Raw genomic sequence first — 21,721 nt, 5'->3', positions numbered from 1 at the left:
AGCCCTTCCCCACCAGAGAGCTTTAATCTGCCAATGTCATTTAATGCAAGATACAGCTCCACCTTGAGACAGATCAGCTCCTCCTCCTCCTGCAATTTCTCTCACCTCCTTTTTCCCTTATCTAAGTGAACCTCGGAAAGTAAAATTCAGCGAAATATCTTCTCGATTGCTTAAGGTCTGTTAACGGCTAATTTTGCAAAACAGTAAACATCCACTGTAGCTCTTGCAGTTTGTTCTCTTGGGCAGATCTTGCATTTAGTTTGTATCTGCAAATGCTTGCTTTAGAAACTGAAAGCATTCCAGCCCAAATACACTCCACAAAACACACCACAAGGGAAACCTTGTCCTCCGGAAAATATGTCTATCACAATGAAGTGCAGGATTATTCAAATATATAAATGAGACAGTACAGCTCTCAATCCAGTCCACTCAATGTGACTGGGGTAGGGATGAGTATGTACAGTTGTACATACTTTATTTCTGAAAAAAATAAATTGTGGAATGTTAGTGCTTATGCTTGCACAATGATTGCCGTCAGTCCTTTTTAAAACTGCCCATCTTGTTCTGTAGGAAGAAAATTGGGTTGATTGTGATTGTCTGTTTTACAGATGTTAGCATAGTGTGTCGGTATCTATCCATGTGAGATTGTATTGTATTTGCATGAAACATTGCTTTGATAAAAAACGGTCTGGTTTGCGGTGAGGGTATTCTTAAAGGCATGTATTATGCTTAAGGTATTAATTTCTTTGTGCTCATAAACAAGGAATTAGCAGATACAGTTGGGCTACAAGAAAATATTTATTCCATGGAAGGAACACTTTCCTCATCCCTCCTGCACTGCATGGGATAGTTTTATACGCTGCTAATGCTACTTCCTTGTTCACCCCACTGCCACGGGAGCCACAAAACCTTTTGGCGAACAATAGATCTGGTGCTTTGGTGTATTTACGCTGTAGAGCATACAATTTCTGTTTTGTTCTTATTGTGTCTTGGATTACTTTACAGATTGTTTACTGCAGCGTCAATACCAGTCAGAGTCCAGTAACTTCTTTTGTGCTGATAGCTCTCCAGGTGGCCTTATTGGCCTTTGAAGGGGTATTGTGATGTACTGTTCCATGTGATGAAGGCTATCAAGACCTTGTCATATATATATACACACATATATACATATATTTTTATATATTGGCATATGTATATATGCCTTGGCTTATTAGGATGGGTTCCTTAGTACTTAATATTCTACAGATAAAATAGTAATTTAACAAAATAATAAAAAAGATAAAATATTCCTAAGAAACAGCAACAATTTGATTTCCATTCATTTCAACACATCACTTATTTGTTGCATTTTGCTACTTTTAATGAACCTTACCACTCTACCTTGAATTGCAGACATTTTACTGTTAAGGTTCAGAGATTCTCAGCTATCTGTGTCCAGCCAAATAAATCATTATTTTCTTTATTAATTTTGAATTTATGAATTGTAAGTCAAATTCTTTCTAATTTTAACTGAACTTTTTACAGGTGCTCACACTTCACTTGTGGTTGATTGTTTGAGATGGAGAATATCTGTATTTATAGATACTCATATCAGAAGTGAAAACAACATTGTTCTTTGTTTCTCAATTAACATCCACAAGAGTAAAACTTGATCACAAGAATATTTCCAGAAATCAAATACTAAAAATAGGAGAGCATTTCCTAACCACAGACAATTAAAAAACACCGAGAATGATTATCAATACTTTGTCATTCCACAAACTGTATATTTACTAGGTTTACAAAAATATGGCTAATGATTATCTTTATACCACAATTTTATGAATCATTAAGCAGGTTATAATAAAGAATGTGATTCTGCAAGTGCATCTGCATGGACAATGTTGAACTGACATGGAGGTTTTATCTTGCACTTTAAACATTCACCTTCATCAATTGCTCTGTCAATTTTAAAATTTGTGAAGCTGTATAAATAAAATCTAAAACTGTCAGGCTTACTTACTTCCAAAAAGGCCTTAGGCTTTTATGTCATTCCTCTTTACCTCTTCACAAAGCACAGCATCTCCATAGATCAGAAATAAGACCATACTCCTCTAACTATACACATATTGTTCAGAATTCTTCCCCAGCTAGTGAGTTTTCTTTCTTTCTTATCAATATATACATGTAGAGATAGAAGTTTTAATGCTAATAAGTATGTAGGCCTTGTATAAAATCCTTAAAAGGCTATGTTGCAATATTGTGTACCATGTTTTATTAAATTCTGTGTTATATGGCAAGCTGTGCAGGTTTCTTTAACTGTATTCTTTACAGAGGAAACACCTGAGCCTGAATTACATAGTTTGTAAATTTTGGTATGACCAGAAAATACCCAAGAAATCTCTTCTGGAAGCCTTCGTTTTCTTCTTAGCAATACATTCCCTCCATTCAGGAAAATTCTGAAGACTACAGGGACGCCCCTAAGCAGCAGTGGAAAGCTTTCTCACACCCTTTCAGTCAGAACTTACTAGTACCACTTCTGGATTACTTTGAAGAATATTTTCCATATAAAGGATATTAATTTCAAATGTGGAAATTAGGCTTACAATTTACTGATTAGTCTTCAAAATGTGAATTTTAATGGTACCCTACTTATTTATTTCTAAATTCAGTGTTTAAAAATAACAGGAGGAATAAGGATCTGCATTTGCTATTTCAGTAGAAGGTAAAGCCCTCCTCCCCCCCTCATTCACAACTCATTGCTACTTCTTAGCAGGCATGTAAGGAGCCATTGATTCCACACAAGATGTATGAGCCAAATAATGTAACTTGCCCTGCCTGCAAGCGGCTGCTAGTCCACATCAACAACTCTTCATGCATATTTCTTGCAACACCAAATCTTTGAACTCTGTATAAGTACTGGTCTGAGAATTTAAGAGACTATACTGAAAGGAAGTCATCTTCTGGAACAACTAAGTAGCATCTGAACATTCATACCTGAGAAAGCAGACTGAGGGACTCTGTTGAAACTCATATATATAGTATACATGAAAATTCCAAAGGGAGAGACAGTCACCAAGGATAAATCTTAACTAAGTAGTACCAGGGAACATAGCACATACACATTCTCACACACAAAACAAACAAAAAAAAGCCCATAATACAACGTAGATACAATTATGAAAGCTACCAGTGCCTACTATAAAATCAATGCAGAGCCTTTCTCTCCCATGACAAAGGAAATTAGGCAAGGTTTTCTTGAACTATAAGTTTCATGACAGTCAAGTGAACAGGAAAGAAATAATTAAGACTGGTGTTAGGAAAGAGGTTTTATTTATAGGTATCAATTTATTTAATTCAGCTACAGAACATCTATTTCCCTCACAGAACTATTGCACCTTTTTTATGCATTGCGATAGGTCTTACTCAAAACCTTTTTTTGCTCTGAACACACTCTTTGTGTGGCTTTTTGCAGTCATGAACACATTACAATTATGTAAACAAAGGTCAGGATTCCCCTCTAAAAGTGATATGCAAGCCTAGTGACTATTCTTTAAGTAAATATTTGGTTTAATTTTTATATGACCCTTATTGGGGCCTTATAAATCTGCTGAAAAAGATCTTCAATTTATAAGGAAACAATCAGGTTAAAGGAAAACTTTCTATTATCGTAATGCAGCTTTTTAGTAACTAAGTGAATTTAGACCCATATATGCATACCTATACACGTATACATACATATATAACATTGTATGAATTGATAATCATCATCATGCAAAAATCATATTCCCTGAAGTAAAGTATTTTGAAGAAAGGTATATTGAAGCTAATGTTCTATGTATTTCATTTTTCAAGATAAAAAAGTCATATTGTCCTCTAAATTTCCTGCTGGAGTGAACAACACATTTTATCCTACTGTACTTAGCACCATGACTCCTTACGAAATAGTGGCTTCTTAGGCATTCAATAAAATATGATGCAGTGGCTGTAAATAGTCTTTATTTTAGAAACAGATGAAACCAAGCTGATTTCTCTTGCATACTTCTTCTTTACTAATCCTGTTTTATTGTACTATTCAGCTTATTGCAAATGTGTAAACATTTCTTTAATTTGCACTATTTCCTTCTTTGGTATCTGTGCAACAGATCTTGAATCTTCTCTATGCTTTATTTATTATTTGACAGAGAACTCCAACTTCTTCACAACATAGGAAGAGTTTAATATCAAAGTTAAAATATCCTAACCTCTTCTGTGATAATCCATCTTGTCCATAAATTTTGGTGTTGGAGTGACAGATGTCCTTTGATCTGAATCAACCTCCTCTCTCCTCTCCTCTCCTCTCCTCTCCTCTCCTCTCCTCTCCTCTCCTCTCCTCTCCTCTCCTCTCCTCTCCTCTCCTCTCCTCTCCTCTCCTCTCCTCTCCTCTCCTCTCCTCTCCTCTCCTCTCCTCTCCTCTCCTCTCCCTCTCCTCTCCCTCTCCTCTCCTCTCCTCTCCTCTCCCTCTCCTCTCCTCTCCTCTCCTCTCCTCTCCTCTCCTCTCCTCTCCTCTCCTCTCCTCTCCTCTCCCCTCCCCTCCTCTCCCCTCCCCTCCCCTCCCCTCCCCTCCCTCCCCTCCCCTCCTCTCCTCTCCTCTCCTCTCCTCTCCTCTCCTCTCCTCTCCTCTCCTCTCCTCTCCTCTCCTCTCCTCTCCTCTCCTCTCCTCTCCTCTCCTCTCCTCTCCTCTCCTCTCCTCTCCTCTCCCAAAAGTGCCTTTGTCAAAGTGCCTTTTCTCAATACAGAAGAAAAAAAACAGTGTGAAATCAACAGAATTTCCCTTGACTTCTTTGGGCTTTGACTTCTTTCTAATTACTCCGGACTTCCAGTCAATATCCTTCAAGGTATATTTTAATAAAATTTAAATTAAAAAAATCCTTGTAATGTTATATATGCTAGTTATGTTGTACTTACTTTTTTTTCACAATATGATACAGTCAGCCAATTAGTTACCAACTGCACCTCTAAGTAGTCAGCCTCACATTATAGTTACAAATATTCCAATTGAAGTATAGTCAGATTTTCTGACTTTCATGTCCTATAGTAGCTGAATGCCTAGCTCTCATAAGACCCTTGAAAAAACATCACTTCAATACCGATAGTCAGTGCAACCCAAAGGTAGAAGAACTATGTAAAGCTTTTGAAGTAAGTAATGGAATATTTTTATCTTCTCTACTGCATTCTTTTAAAAGCAAAATTGCTTGGTCTTCTGTTCCAAAGATGGAAAGTAGAGAAATACACACATACACATGCTGTATGAGTTTGCAATGTAGTTATGATGTTCTTTTTCAAATTACAACCTAGGATGTTCACAGTTCCAGATGAACTGCTAACTTTAGATTCATCTGTCAACAGTTTAAAAAGTTTCCTGCTAGCACGCAAATGTGCAGATATGTTAATATGTTATAAAGCCTTTCAAGGAATAGGAAAAGAAGGAAAAATAATTGCTGGATGTGCAGTAATCAATAATCCAAACAAAGGATATGACATAATTTACATATGTTTACTTTTTTTTTCCAGTGTTAAAAAAGTACTATTCTTAGTCTTTTTCAATAACTCTGAATAGGAAAACATGAAATATTGAAACTGCTGTGTAAAACAATTTGCTTTCCTTTTCACTATGAATAATGCATTGATATTTAACATTAGTATCCTGTTAAACACAAATGAGTTTCTACATGCTGACTATGCCTAAGCCTATTCATGATGATGCATGACTGTGCCTAACCTAATTGTATATTACTTGTTACTGCTGTTCCACAGAAATCCAGCTAACATACATTATATCATGCAACTCGGAAAAACACCTGAAGAGTAAACTCTGCAGTAGTCAGTATCTTTGGAATATCACTAGATTGTAAATAGCCATAGCATTCAATTAGTTTCTCTTGAGGATACTATATACATATTCAGTAAAATTCACAGACCCAACACAAGTCTAATGCACTAATGAATTAATAGTTAAGCTCTGCTTTGAAGATGATTTTGTCTTCTTTCTGGTAATACATATCCTTTACAGAGGCACTGACCTGTGTTCTGAACCCCAGCTTTGAATATGTAATATAGGAACTGAAGCAAGTGAGCACATAGGTCAAAGAACACTCTTTGGATCTGTAAAGTCATAGGTAGTGTTCAAGAGAGTAGTAGATCTTGACAGCTGGAAACATGCCCCTCACCACTCTGACTTCCCAATACAGGACTGATGTGAGCTAATTTTCAGTCTGAAAGTCTGTTAGTTAAGTCTAAGTTCATCGACCTATTGTCCTTTTTTTAATGCATGGAAAAATCAGGAATAATTTGTCTTGTCTACCTTAAGATGCCAGTCTTTGGAATGCATTAGGAAGTCCCTGTAATTCATTGAGATGTCTAGAGCTTAGCTTAGACTTGGACAAGTAGTTTTTAGGCATCTGCAATGGCTGAGATAAATCCTATCGTGTTTTTCTGAGGCTGGCAACTAACACTGTATACTGGATCTGGCTGGGGTGGAGTTGATTTTCTTCACAGCAGTCTGTATGGTGCTATGTTTTGGATTTGTGACTAAAACAGTGTTGGTAACACACCAGTGTTTTGACTATTGCTGAGCAGTACTTCTACAGTGTAGAGGCTTCCTATTCTTCCCACTCTGCCACGCCATGGGTAGGTTGGGGGTGGGTAAGAAGTTGCGAAGGGACATAACCAAGACAGCTGACGCAAACTGACCAAAGGGATATTCCACATCATATAGTGTGATGCTCAGCAATAAGAACTGAGGGGAGGGCCATTTTTGGGAAAGTAGCCGTTGCTCAGAGACAACAGGATGGGCACTGATCTACTCGTATGAGGTGGTGAGTGATCACCTTTGCATCTTTTCTTTCCCCCCCCCCCCCCTCTTTCTTTCATGTATTGAATTATCTGTGTCTTGACCCATGAGGTTTTTTGCTTTTGCTCTTTGTATTCTTTCCCCCATTCCACTGGGGATGGGGAGTGAGCAAGCGTCTGTGTGGTGCTTAACTGCCTGCAGGATTAACGTAGAACATAGAGGTACAATAAAGCTCCCTGTCTCTAAATTCACAGGGGCCATGTTCCTCTTTTGCACAATATCTGAGTACTTGGGCTTTTCAGGAAGTGGTAGAACTGGAAAAAATTTCTCCTTATTTTGGCTTTTCTCGACTTCCCAAAAGTCTATTGGTAAAGTCACCTTTCTCTGGTGCAGTTGCTGTGTGGAAGAGTAAAGACTGCAAGAGGATTTGGTTCTAATGGGAAGCACACAAGCTATAAAAAACCTGAATATACCTGACCACAGATACAACTCAGGAAAGATGTGACAGATTTGTGCTCTATTGTCCACCCTGAAATACTTTTATTTGGTTAAAAATACACAAAAAGGAAAATAATGTATCAAGTAGGACAGCATTATTCAGTTAATCCGTGCATCTAATCCTCAGACACTCTTATGAGCAACTACCTCCTTGACTATATTTTCTTAGCTTTGCATTCTGCCACGTATACATACTCCTTGTTTCTATTCATATTATTATCACAGACCAAATAGAGCCCGTTAAATAAATTAAATCCACCAGATTTAGAACCCACTTCAGCCTTTCTGTCAAAGTGGGAAGAACACACAAACCCACATCTGCCAATGATTTCATTTTTGGCTTCTATTCTCAAATAGCCATTTATTTTTAGAAAGCACCTTTAAAAATGTGAGGGTCATGTTAGTCTCTATAGAAATAAACACATTAGGTAAAAGAAAAATGCAATGGATGGAGTAAAAATTATACAATTTCCTGAATTAAAAAATATTATTTTAAAGGTTTCCAAGGGACTTCTTTCTACTGAAGAAAGTGCATAGCTATATCCAAGCCCATTTTTATAGAAGGAATGTCAGATTTCTGCTTTAAAAATGTATGCCTCAGGTGCATAAAAGGTGTTGAAAAGCATTGAAAGGTGTTTTTTGATCAGTTCAGCGTGCTATATGAATAGCTTAGCTTCTAATTTTGATGGCACAACTTTGGCTCTAACATCAGTCTCTTTAGGCTAAGTTCTGTTTTATTTCCAAAATAGGAATGGGCTCATATAACTTTCTTTGGCATTATTTTTTAATTTTTATTTAGGCAGGTGTGGACTCCTGCTTTGTTTTTATGCAGTCAGTGCAGAACAAATGAACCTTTGAGTTCACCTTTGGGGTGAGAGTGAGAATTTTCATTCATGTATAACAGACTGTATCTTATCTTGAAATATCATTTGTCATTCAGATCTTGTGAATCTGGGTTTCTTACATGGACTAGGAAGAACATTAGTACAGCAAAATCAGACATTTTCCCCCTGTAAAAGGGAAGAAAATCCTCTTCAGGATGAATAAAGAAAAATTCTGTTTAGTGTCCTCAGGGGTGAGGGATAAGGACAGTAGTGGGAATATTTCCAGTAAAGAAAAAAACAGAAAGTAGGTCAGGAAGAGTGAACTTTCTGTTCTTTCTGCTATTGAAGAAGATGAGACCAGGGTAAAGTAGTGACTTTATTGAGAGAGTCCATCTCACCAGCTGTGGTCACATTGTTGCACACCCTTACCTTTCCTCAGTGAGACTGACAGATACGATAGGCAGGAATACATACATTATTTCTGCTTCCAAAAATCTATTACCCTACACACTACCTTCTATGTACCTTGCCTATGTATAAAGTATTGTATGAACACTTAACCTTTGCAATTAAATTAGCCTCATTTTCATGTGGGATTTTATAGAGAAAGCAGCTTTGTTTAGAACCCCTAGTAAGGGCAGCTTCTGAATTAAGTTTCTGACTTTGTTTTTCCTAAATCTTTATCTGACTTAAAGATCTAACTACAACTGGCCATCTACTGGCAACTCTGCAAAGCCGCATGGATTTCACCAAGTCACAGACCACGAGCAGGTGTGACCTTGAGTGTAGGACAGCTACTGAGTCAGTAGTAGGGACTATTATTCTGCATGATATCAAATGGATTTTTTCATCAAAATCACCTACAGCATGGTAATCACCATCTCAGTTCAATTAATAACAAAGAATGTGGACGATGAATTAATACAAAGTCCTGTGCAATATGCAGTGTAACCTAACTGAATAAATATAAATTATTTCTCCCCCTCTGTTTTCAGGTTGTAGTTGGTTTTTTTTAAACAATAAGATAAAGACTCTGAGAAAGAACCACATTTTTCATGTTAGAGTGCCTTTATTGCTTATTATTGGTCTTAATTAGAAAATTAAATATCCAGCTTTAGTATTGAAAATAGCTTTCATTTTTGGAGGCTTTTTGGTGTAAATGATGACCATATGTTTGCCAAAACTGAACTTATTTTTTTAATTGATATTTTAAATCTTTCAGAAGTCTACCATGCACATAACTGACATGTGCATGCTACAGGTAACAAATGAGTGTCAGCAAACACTCAGATGCTTTTCAGTTTTCCACAGCACAAATTTCTTCTCCATACTTTAGGGAAGACCTATAGAACATTTTAAAGTCACATGAAAAACAAAAAATTGAATCTATAATGATTTTGTTAAGTTCCTTATTATGTCAATAATATTAATTCAAAATTATAGTTTGCACTGTGATTTCCTGTAGACTTTATATCCTGAAAGAAGTAGCAAAAGACCAAATGTGTGAAATATTTTTCAAACATGTACCTAGGTATAATTAATAATGTGTAGTTCCCTTTCTTCATCTGCTGTCAAAGCAAAGATAGATGCAGTATATAGCTCTTATGTTGAAATTATTGCTATTTTGAAGGGGAGAAATATTCTTGTCATCTTAATCATGGTTTTTAGGTATCAGCTAATTAGTTTCTCTTTCTATAAGAGAGCAAAAGTAGATCTTGATTATCTACATCAGAGAAAATAAAAGGATAGTATGCAAAATTATGGCTTCCCTACCTTAATCTCCTTTCAGATGTTTCATAAGAAACAGTTTCTGTTAAGATCAGGATGAAGAGATGAACTACAGAGTAAAGTCAGAGATAGTCATTTGCGTGGACAATGTCTGCAGCTGCAGTCTAAAACTAGCTGTTTTATCAGAAAAGTTTTCTGTCAATGCTACATTAATTTCAAGAGCCACAATAGCCTCCTTCTCCTCATAGACAATATTGTCAATCTCACAATTCTGTATAGGAAATAGTCTCAGTTCAGGAGACAAAATATAACCTCGTCTTGTTCAACTCTGACATATGATCAACTTGATCATTATTAGTATCTAATCCTATCACTGTTTTTCAGTTGAATTTGCGTGATGTTTGAATTCATACCTACAGAGAATACCTCTTAATTTGCCATTACATTCAGGTAGTAATACTGCAGAAAGTTCCTTAGTCTATTTCTCCCAAAATTTCTCTAGTTTGTGGCTAATGAATACTATAGTATTAAAAGTATTCTTTCTCCTTAAAAAATACAACTTATTTCATCCTGCCAGCCATATAAATATGAGAAAATTTATTTTAACACCAAAACCTATTAGAGTCAGCTAAAAAAGAGAAAGAAACACACCAAAAAAGTGATCATTATTTTGTTAGAACTGAAGTTGTCAGTCTATTATCAGTTGATTAGATCAGTTCACAACATACTTTTTGATGGTGCAATGACTGAAATCAGTGTCATCAAACCATGGAGCAGGTTGCCCAGAGAGGTTGTAGGGTCTCCACCTTTAGGGATATACAAACCATGACTGGACATGTTACTGGGCAAACTGCTGTAGCTGACCCTGCCTGAGCCAGGGAGGGTGGACTAGACAATCTAAACAGATCCCTTCCAACTTCAATGATTCTGTGATTCTTTGTGATTCTGTGAAATGCTTTTGTAATCCAAAATCTGGTGGGTTCAGAATTTTAAGGCACATCACTTTAAAATAATCCTTGGAACTATATCTCATAGCATAATAACTAGCATGTAATTAATCTTATACAAAGTCATACACTGTCATACAGTTTCTCTACCATGAAGAGAAATGGAAATAATACTTTATCTGAAAACATAGGTTATTTCTCCAAAATGCCATGTTAAAGTAATATAGTTCATAGTAAACAAGCCACGTGATGTTAACTTAGAGAAATTCCAATAAATTAAGAAGCTTATTTAATACTAAGTATGATAACTAAATGTTCATTTAAAACATATTAGAGTTTTCAATCTTACAGGCTCAATCTTACAGACTCATCTTTGATTCATTCCTAATATTCATGGATGGTCTGGGGTAAGACAGACAGTGATCTTCTCACAGTTGAAAACAATGACCTAACCCAGTTTTGAAAGATATAATTTTAAGAAAAAATGTATGCCATGAATGCTACTTTACTTGATATTTCTTGTTCCAGTCTACAAAATAGTTAATCAAAGCTGCTAGTGTATTAGTTCATGCTCTTTAAAAAAACTGCTTGCACTTCTGTGGCATTTAGTGTATCATTTTGGAAATACACTTCATTATTAAAGCTATTTTAAAGAAAAGATTTCTCATATCGATGGGTGTCAGTTTAGAAGTACTGGACACTTTTGATGATCTGCTAGCTAAAATATGGACCAAACCATAAATCCATACAGAACCTAACTTGAAGATCACAGGTCTTCCGCCTACAATTGATCAAATTGATGCAGTTGTCAGTTTAATTATCATTCTAAAATACTGAAGCAAAATGTTATTGTTTATTGTGTCTAAAACACAAAACAAGCGAGCATTGGAGATCAAGGGGCTGATGCCAGTAAACTAATTATCAAAGTATCGATCATCTTGCACAGCCATTCAGCATGAACACATACATTCTTTAAGTAATCACTAATATCAAGCTCAAACAGATATGCTTTCATTAAAATGCATTACATTTGCCTATTAAAACACCACAATTAGAATCAGTCAATCTCTATTGTCTCAGTGGATGCAAGTAGGAAAAAATACAGTGTATTTTTCCATCCTTGCAAAGCTGCCACATTTCGTTTTCAAACTTCTACATTAACTGTTTCTATGTTTCGGTTTCAGTTAACATTTTTTATTCTTTTGACACTGTCAGCATTATACTATTTTTTTTTTCATTTTCTCTAAATATGAATTGCTTTTCATAGCTGGTGCTTAACTGCATGTCTTTTTTTAATTGTGGAAGTATCAGCTGTTCAAGAGTTTGAACATTAATGCATTTGTTTATTATTTATATAAATAGTAAATAAATTATAGTAAATAACCATAAATGTCTGGATTTGAACTTTAAGCAGCAGAGCAAAATAATGTAATGTGGGTAATTAAAAATTAGATCTGTATATAGACCATTGTATGCATAGGTATGTCCATATGATTGTAAAGATAAGGAGTGTGTTGGCTATGTGTTATCTTGTTGATGTCCAGTTGTGTGTCACTTTTTCCCAGGTGATGTTGATTAAGATTCAACTGCCAAAAGCTCAATAAAACTAACACTGAAGTAAACAGGAAAAACACCCATTAATTTCTACCAAAGCTTTTGCTGACCCTACAGAGCTATTGGAAATACATCCATTTATCAGGATTTTTTGAATAGTTAATATTAAATAAACAAGTAATTGAACAATTAATGTTAGCTAATATGCTACTATTAAAAATGTTCACATCTTTCCCAGTACTAACTTGTAATTTTAACTTCAGTTTCATCTTCAATTCTATAAATCTTGACCTACCAAGGAAGAAAAAAATCATAAAACACTGATACCAAATGTTCTGAATAATGTTAAGAGATACTCAGAGTATGTAAAACATTTTCTATGCATTTCTACTCATTGCCCTGCATGATAAAGATAAAATATGGAGGAGCAGTTTTTAAGTACAGATCAGTGAGATACAAATATACATTCTGCAAAAATCTGTTTGTTCATTAGTGAAGAGAACACTGGTCAATATGTACAAGGCTGCTGGCAGATCCTTAGCATGAAGTTACTGGATCTAAAATACAGTATGGTTGACTTGAGAGTCACATGGTGGCACAGAGCAAAGATGTCTTGTGGCTGTGAACATGATTTCATATTACAGACTACTGCTTTACCAAGTAAAGAATGGGGGGGCTTATAAGAACTACAGTAATCATACTGCTTTATTTCTAGTTTATGTGAAAAAGCTGTTATAATTAATTTTGCATCATATTTTACACACCACCATAGCAAATATCACCACTTGTCCTTCATAGTCTTTAATTCCTTTGTAACTGAATAAGAATTTACATCAGGAAAATGATTCAACAGGAAAAGAAAAAAAAATTCATAATAAGAACTTCAATAGAACTTCAATAAGACTTTTTAACTGTGGTACTAATTATATGTCCTCTTGTTTAATACACATATACATTGATAATATACACTAATATTATTATGACTCATTTACAAATGTTTGTCTTTGGAGTTGGAAGGGTGAGAATTCAACAGAGATATTTTTCATTCTCTATTCATTCTGAAAATTTACATAGAGTATATATGAAGAACTTTCAGTGCCTTTGTCTTCTTTGAACTAAATATTTGTCAAAATGGAAGGTTTGTAATCTTTCTTGTGCAAAATGATGTACATAGATTCAAGTGAAGATTGAATTTACAGTGAAGGCAGGCAAGATTGCTTTAGATTTATAATTCAACATCACCCTCTCCTGGCGGCATGCCTGAACTAAAATATCATCAATGGACCGTTTTTAAAATTTTACAAGTCTTTTTGTATTGCTTTTAAATTATGAGCATCACTTTTACTAATTCAAACAATATGCTTAACTTACTGGAGAAGAAGAAAATTAAAATCTTCTTTGTTTTTTCTTGTGAGAACTGTAATCCACCAAAGTTAAACCTCCTAGTATATATTCACCATGAATTTAAACTATTCTATTTTAGATTCATTTAAAGGTCTGTACAAACTTGACTAGCCTTCAGACAGTTCCCAACCCATGTTTAGTTAACAGCTATATTTTAACCACTAACAAAAGTCATTAGTTGTTCCCTCTGTTGATTAATCCAGGATACCAAAATATTAAGGAAAAAATATCATAAAAGAAGAGATCAGAAATTTATTTCAGTTCAAATATAATGTGAAAAAGTGAAGAAAATACCACTGGAAGTGCTGGAGAGAACAATAAATAACATATTTAGCTTACCAAATTGATTTATACATTGCGGAGGAATAGCAGCTTTTCCTTCTCTCTATTTACCTTGTAAACTCTTTGGAACAGCTTCTTATGCACTTACATGTTTCCTATCACAATCAGTTTGCAGTACTGACTGTGTCTTTGGCAAAATTTCAATAGCTATCTGAAGAAATATACTGCTACTGTAAAAGCAGTAAAATCTATCCAGTCATGACAAGCCTAAGAGAAGCGATGTGATAAAGGTCTTCTGGAATCAATCCCTGTTAACATCTTAATTTTTAGTGATTCCAAAAATGATAAGCATGTGAATGTGTAAATTGAAAATAGATGACCCCTGGCATGAACAGCAAGGCTAAATTTGTTTTCAGGGCTCAACATCTTTTTCACAGTAGCCAAATGACAAGCCTTTGACTGAATTAGAGCTTGATATTAACATCAGAAATTACTCTCACTCTCTCTACAATTTTAAGTAATACTCATATTTCATTAAATAACTTATCTGTTGAAATATATATACATATCTGTATGCAACTGTCTAGCACAGTTTAGAATGTTTTCATATTTTCACCCTATTGAAATAATTGGAAATTTTGCTATTCACTTCATTTAATTAGAAGTGCTATTTGGCAAATATAAATATGCATGCATGCATGTTTCTGTTTATCTCTTCCATATCTGAGTTTTGGTGATCTTATTAATGCTTAATTTTTTAATTTTTTTTTTTTTTAAGAGTTACAGTAAAGCAATGAAGTAGTATTCTGGCAATGTCTGCTAGAAATACTCCACCCAGTTACCAGGTGTTCATATATATATTTTTTTTTAGTATTATTATTATTTTTTTTTTCTACTTGCATTTCTGCAGATGAAATAACAAAACTGAAATATTAAAAACTAGCCCCTAGGAATGAGCATGACAATGATGAAAATTAGAGTTGATTACAATTAAAGCAATCTCTCTGATTAGTCTCTGTATTTATTTTTACACTAAGCAACAAAGGTATGGAACTGTGTTTCTGTCTTGTGTGTCAATAGTGGAGTGGGGAAAATGAGGTCAAATGTTATCAATAGATAATTATACCCGTGGTTGCGAAAGATGACCACCCAAAGAGAGAAATGATCATATATAAGTAACAAGATTGTTTCACCAATCTGGAAAAACAACAATAAAAAACAACAAAAAACAAGACCATGAATGTCTTTTCTGCATTCCCTGTAGCTTTAGAATGAAACCTTCCCTTCAAATTCTGTTAAACTATCAGTTTACAGTTTTCCTGGTCAAGGACAGCAAAATCTAAATGGCTTAAATTCATGGAAGAGAACAAGGTTTTGTGTACCTGTTGTGCTTTAACCCCAGTCGGCAATTAAGTACCACACAGCCACTCGCTCACCCTCCCCCGGCAGTGGGATGGGGGACAGAATTGGAAGAGCAAAAGTAAGAAAACTCATGGGTTGAGATAAGAACAGTTTAATGATTGGAACAAAAAATAACAATAATAATAAATGGTAATGAGAAGGAAAACAACAAGAAAGAGAGAGAGGAACAAAGCCCAGGAAAAAACAAGGGATACAACCACTCACCACCCACCAACCGATGACCAGCCAGTCCCTGAGCAGCGATCGCTACTGCCCTTGCCACCTCCCCCCAGTTCATATACTGAGCATGAGATCATATGGTATGGAATAGCCCTTTGGTCAGTTGGGATCAACTATCTTGGCTGTGCCCCCTCCCAGTTTCTTGTTCACCTGGCAGAGCATGGGAAGATGAAAAGTCCTTGACCAGTGTAAACGTTACTTAGCCACAACAAAAACATCAGTGTGTTATCAACATTATTCTCACTCTCAATCCAAAACAGCACTATGCCAGCTACTAGTAAGAAAATTAACTCTATCCCAGCCAAAACCAGGACAGTATCCATCCCTTATTCTACACCATCTACGTCATGACCAGGTTCTACACTTTCTAATACATTTCAACTAATCTCCACCACTTTCCCTGTCTTTTGATATATACAGACAGATATCATTCCCTTGGCCTATGGGCCATCCCTCTAAAATGTCCGTTCAGTTCATTTAGTCCATGACTTTGGGCTCCATCTGCCCTAACAGTCCATCAGGGCAGGAGAGATGGTATGTGGTGTTGGATTGTTGCATGCTGAAGTCAGATCTGGTTCCATCACCGCTGCACTTTGCTTGGTTTCATCAAAGTTCATTCTTCAGTAATCTGGGTGATTCTCACTGAAATAACATTGATGTGGCATATAGCAACCATAAGAGTGACGACATACAGTATTATATGGCAATTCATATCATACCATTTAGTTCATTAGCTACTCTCACCCAAAATCAAATCCCCTTTGAGGTACACATTGGGCTTCCCCATCCTTTCACATTACCCACCAAATACAATCAGGTCCTTGAGCAAAAGCAATGCACAAATGGGTTTTCCTTTGCCCGAGGCAAGAGTAACCCAGACTGTCTTCCCCAGCATGTTTTTTATGTGCACTACAGGGACTTTATCTCCTTCTACAGTATGTAAAAGTTTTGATTACACGGGACCAGCTCGATTGGCAGATCCCCTAGTGTTGACTAACCAGGTGGCCTTTGCTAAATGTGTATCCTAATATTTGAATGTCCCCACCACCCATTGCTCTCAGCGTAGTCTTTAACAGTCCATTGTATCGTTCGATTTTCCCAGAGGCTGGTGCATGATAGGGGATGTGAGATACCCACTCAATGCCATGCTCTTTGGCCCAGGGGTCTATAATGTTGTTTCAAAAATGAGTCCCGTTGTCTGACTAAATTCTCTCTGGGGTTCAATGTCGCCATAAGACTTGCTTTTCAAGGCCCAGGATAGTGTTCCAGGCAGTGGCATGGGGCAGAGGGTATGTTTCCAGCCATCCAGTGGTTGCTTCCACCACTGTAAGTACATGGTGCTTGCCTTGGTGGGTTTGTGGAGGTGTGATGTAATCAATCTGCCAGGCCTCCCCATATTTATATTTCAGCCATTGTCCTCCATACCGGAGAGGCTTTAACCTCTTGACTTGTTTAGTTGCAGCCCATGTTTCACATTCATGGATAACCTGTGCAATAGTGTCCATGGTCAAGTCCACCCCTCGATCACGAGCCCATCTATATGTTGCATCTCTTCCTTGATGGCCTGAGGTGTCATGGGCCCACCTAGCTATAAATAATTCACCCTTATGTTGCCAGTCCAGACCCACCTGAGCCACTTCAATCTCACCAGCCTGATCTACCAGCTGGTTGTTTTGATGTTCTTCAGTGGCCCGACCCTTGGGTACCTGAGCATCTACATGATGTACTTTTACAACCAGGTTCTCTACCCAGGCAGCAATGTTTTGCCACAAAGCCCAGATGGTATGTCTCTGCACTGCCAATTGTTCAGCTCCCATTGCTGTAACCACCCCCACAGGGCATTTGCCACTATCCATGTAAATCAGTATGGAGATGGAGCACTGGCCACTTTTCTCATTCAGCAATGTCTAAAGCCAACTGGATGGCCTTGACTTCTGCAAATTGGCTTGATTCATGGTCTCCTTCAGCAGTTTCTACAACTTGTCAAATAGGACTTCATACAGCAGCTTAGCTTTCCATCTGTGATGTTTTCCTACGATACAACAGGACCCATCCATGAACAGGGCATATTGCTTCTCATTTTCTGGTAGTTTCTTGTACAGTGGGGCCTCCTCAGCAAGCTTCACCTCCTCCTCTGGTGATATTCCGAAATCTTTGCCTTCTGGCCAGACCATAATTACTTCCAAGATTCCTGGGTCAATTGGGTTTCCTATTCAAGGCCGTTGTGTGATCAGTGCGACCCACTTACTCCACTTAGCATCAGTTGCATGACATGTAGAGGGGACCCTCCCTTTGAACATCCAGCCCAGCACCAGCAGTCGAGGTGCCAGGAGGAGCTGTGCTTCAGTACCAACCACCTCTGAAGCAGCTCGAACCCCTTCATATGCTGCCAATATCTCTTTTTCAGCTGGAGTATGGTGGGCCTCGGATCCTCTGTATCCCCGACTCCAAAACCCTAAGGGTCGACCTCGAGTCTCCCCTGGTGCTTTCTGCCAGAGGCTCCAGGTAGGGCCATTCTCCTTGGCTGCGGTGTAGAGCACATTTTTTACATCTTGCCCTGCCCAGACTGGTCCAAGGGCTACTGCATGAACTATCTCCTGTTTAATTTGTTCAAAGGCTTGTCATTGCTCAGGGCCCCATTTGAAATCATTCTTCTTCCGGGTCACTTGGTAGAGAGGGATTTATGATCAGACTGTAATTCAGGATATACATTCTCCAAAAACCCACAATACCTAAGAAAGCTTGTGTTTCCTTTTTGCTAGTTGGTGGAGACGTGGCTGTTATTTTGTTGATTACACCTATTGGGATCTGACGATGTCCATCTTGCCATTTTATTCCTAAACTGGATCTCCTGTGCAGGTCCCTTGACCTTATTTTGTTTTATGGCAAAACCCGCCTTGAGGAGAATTCGGAATATTTTTTTCCCTTTCTCAAAAACCTCTTCTGCTGTATTGCCCCACATGATGATGTCATCAATATATTGCAGATGTTCTGGAGCTTCACCGTTTTCCAGTGCAGTTTGGATCAGTCCATGGCAAATGGTAGGGCTGTGTTTCCACCCCTGGGGCAGTCGATTCCAAGTGTACTGAACACCCCTCCAAGTGAAAACAAACTGTGGCCTGCACTCTGCTGCCAAAGGCATTGAGAAAAATGCATTAGCGATATCAATTGTAGCATACCATTTGGCTGCTTTTGACTCCAGTTCGTATTGCAGTTCCAGCATGTCCAGCATGGCAGCAGTCAACGTTGGCGTGACTTCATTCAGGCCACGATATTCTACTGTTAGTCTCCACTCTCCATTAGACTTTTGCACTGGCCATATGGGACTATTAAAAGGTGAATGAGTCTTACTGTTCACTCCTTGACTCTCCATGTGACGAATCAGCTTATGGATGGGAATCAGAGAGTCTCGGTTGGTACGATATAGCCTCTGGTGCTCCGTTGTGGTAGCAATTGGCACCTGTTGTTCTTTGACCCTCAGCAACCCCATAACAGAAGGCTCCTCTGAGAGGCCAGGCAATGTGGACAGCTGTTTAATTTCCTCTTTCTCCAAAGCAGCTATACCAAAAGCCCAGCAGTACCCTTCCAGGTCCTTGAAATACCCTCTCCTGAGGCAGTCTATGCCAAGGATGCACGAAGCCTCTGGGCCAGTTACAATGGAGGGATTTTGCCATTCATTCCCAGTTAGGCTCACTTCATCCTCCAATACAGTTAACTCTTGGGATCCCCCTGCCACTCCAGAAATGCAGATGGATTCTGCCCCTCTATAGCTTGGTGGCATTAGGGTACACTGTGTGCCGGTGCCTACTAGAGCCTTATACTCCTGTCATTCTGATGTGCCACACTATCAAATCCACACAGTCCAGTAAACCTGGTTGTCCCTTTCCTCCACCTGGCTGGAGGCAGGGCCCCTCTAGTCCTCGTCATAGTAGTTGTTACTCACATCTTGTAGATATAAGTCAAGATTCCCCTCATTAAGATCAGAAGTGAGATCAGCCCTTCTACTCTGTCTGTGGAACTGCTCGGTGGAAACTGGAGCAGCAATTTTCCTGGAAGAACCCCCTTGTGTGATTGTTTTTCCTTGCAACTCATGTACCCGTGCCTCTAGGGTCGAGGTAGGTTTTCCATCCCACTTCCTCATATCCTTTCCATGATCACGCAGGTAAAACCACAGGGTGCCCGGGGGTGTGTACCTTCTGTATCCTCTCTCTTGAGCAGAGGAACGCTTAATCCTAATAGCTGAGTTACTGGTCCGTACACGTGGAGAGTAGGACCTATCCTCTTTGAGTTGCTGGACCTCCCAGGACAATTTCTCCACAGCTGAGACAAGAGAGGAAGAGAGATTTTATTTGTATTCCTGGAGCTGGCCAGCCAAATCATCCACTGTTGGAACCTCTTCATCTTTCCAGGACGTTACTGCCAATGAGTTGGCATATAAGGATGGTATGCTCCGTATAGACTTCTGCTGCATGGGTCATGTACACTGGACTTCATCTTGAACTTTGGGTAACTGCTCATCATCCAGGTCACCATAAATCACCTCCAGCATGGCTAATTCCCTCAGGTACTGGATACCTTTCTCCATGGTGGTCCATTTCCTGGGGCGATATATAACATCTTCCTTGAAGGGCATCTTTCCTTCACAGCTGACAGGAGTTGCCTCCACAGGCTGAGGGCTGACACCCCTTTTCCAATTGCTTTGTCAATGCCCCCTTCCCTAGAAAGGGATCCCAGCTGTTTGGCTTCCTTAACCTCTAATTCCAGGCTACTGGCCCCATTATCCCAGCATCGGAGCAGCCAGGTGACAACATGCTTGCCTGGACGACAGCTGAAATCTTTTCGCATATCTCAATCAGGACAGTACCTGAATCAGAAAGTTCTTTCTTTGCTTCTATTAAGCTTGTTGGCTTATTAGGGAGTAAGATTATCTGCAAGGTCATAGTTGCTTCAATGAAAAGTGCCCCATGTAGATGAATTAAGATATTAGGTTTCAAAAGGAGGGAATTACTCACAGTCAACATTTAGTGACACCTTATACAATTACTTTTTTCTTCATCTTTGATTTTAACAATAGCACTTTTTTTTTTAAAGAAAGGCTTGCATTTGGGTTTGCAGGTTTTTTTTCCTAGTGATACACCTATGTACCTTTGTATTCCTTTTTCCACTGAGACTTCCATCCAATGTTAGCTATGTTTTTGCACTATAAAGGAGGTTTCCAGTGTTGAGGAAAAGGATATCTAAAGTAATCCACTGATTAGACAGTGGATTCAAGATTTTCATGAGGAAAAAGAGAATAGGAGATAGAGAAGGATAATAGGCATCTTTTTTGTCCCTGTAGTTTTTACCAATGACCTTTTTGTAGAGAAGCACATGAAATTTTTGATGAAATTACTGCATACTTCACTGAAAAAAAATCTAATTGGGTTTTGGTTGATTTACAAGTTCAACCTACTGGAAGAATGTGGAATTTGCATCTTTAAAGACTGCTTCAGCCTATACTTTGATTATTATATCCCACAAATTAATAGATTTATTTTCATATTCCAGTATAGGAATAATCAATGAAACATGGTAAACCACTGGTTATGGAAAAACCTCAAAGCCAGATAAATGATCATCATGTACTTTTGAATACCTATGAACTCTTAAATAATTGAGATGTTGGTAAATGACATGATGTAATATTAAAACAGCATAAATGATAAAATATGACTTGGCTGTTGAAATATAAAGCCTAGAGTTATAACCTTTCAAATGAATTGTGTTTACCCTCCAGTAAGAAAGACTTTGTGAAATATAAACCTGTCTTAATTTATTCATAATCACTGATTTAATCTTTTCCAAACTGTTCCTATTACATTATATTGTAAATGTTGACATTTCAGAAAAGTTTCTTCAGTTATTAGTCTTCGATGACCTGTTAGCTCTTCTCTTTCCAATAATAAATAACAACAGTAACAAATAAAAACAACAGTAGATTAATGCCAATTTAAGTGTTACTGCTTTATTTTAAATATCCTGTTATTCCCCCT

This window comes from Ciconia boyciana, chromosome 1, assembly GCF_034638445.1.
Source record: "Ciconia boyciana chromosome 1, ASM3463844v1, whole genome shotgun sequence".
NCBI lineage: Eukaryota > Metazoa > Chordata > Aves > Ciconiiformes > Ciconiidae > Ciconia > Ciconia boyciana.
The sequence above is the reverse complement of the archived record's forward strand: the minus strand, read 5'-3'. Positions refer to the sequence as shown.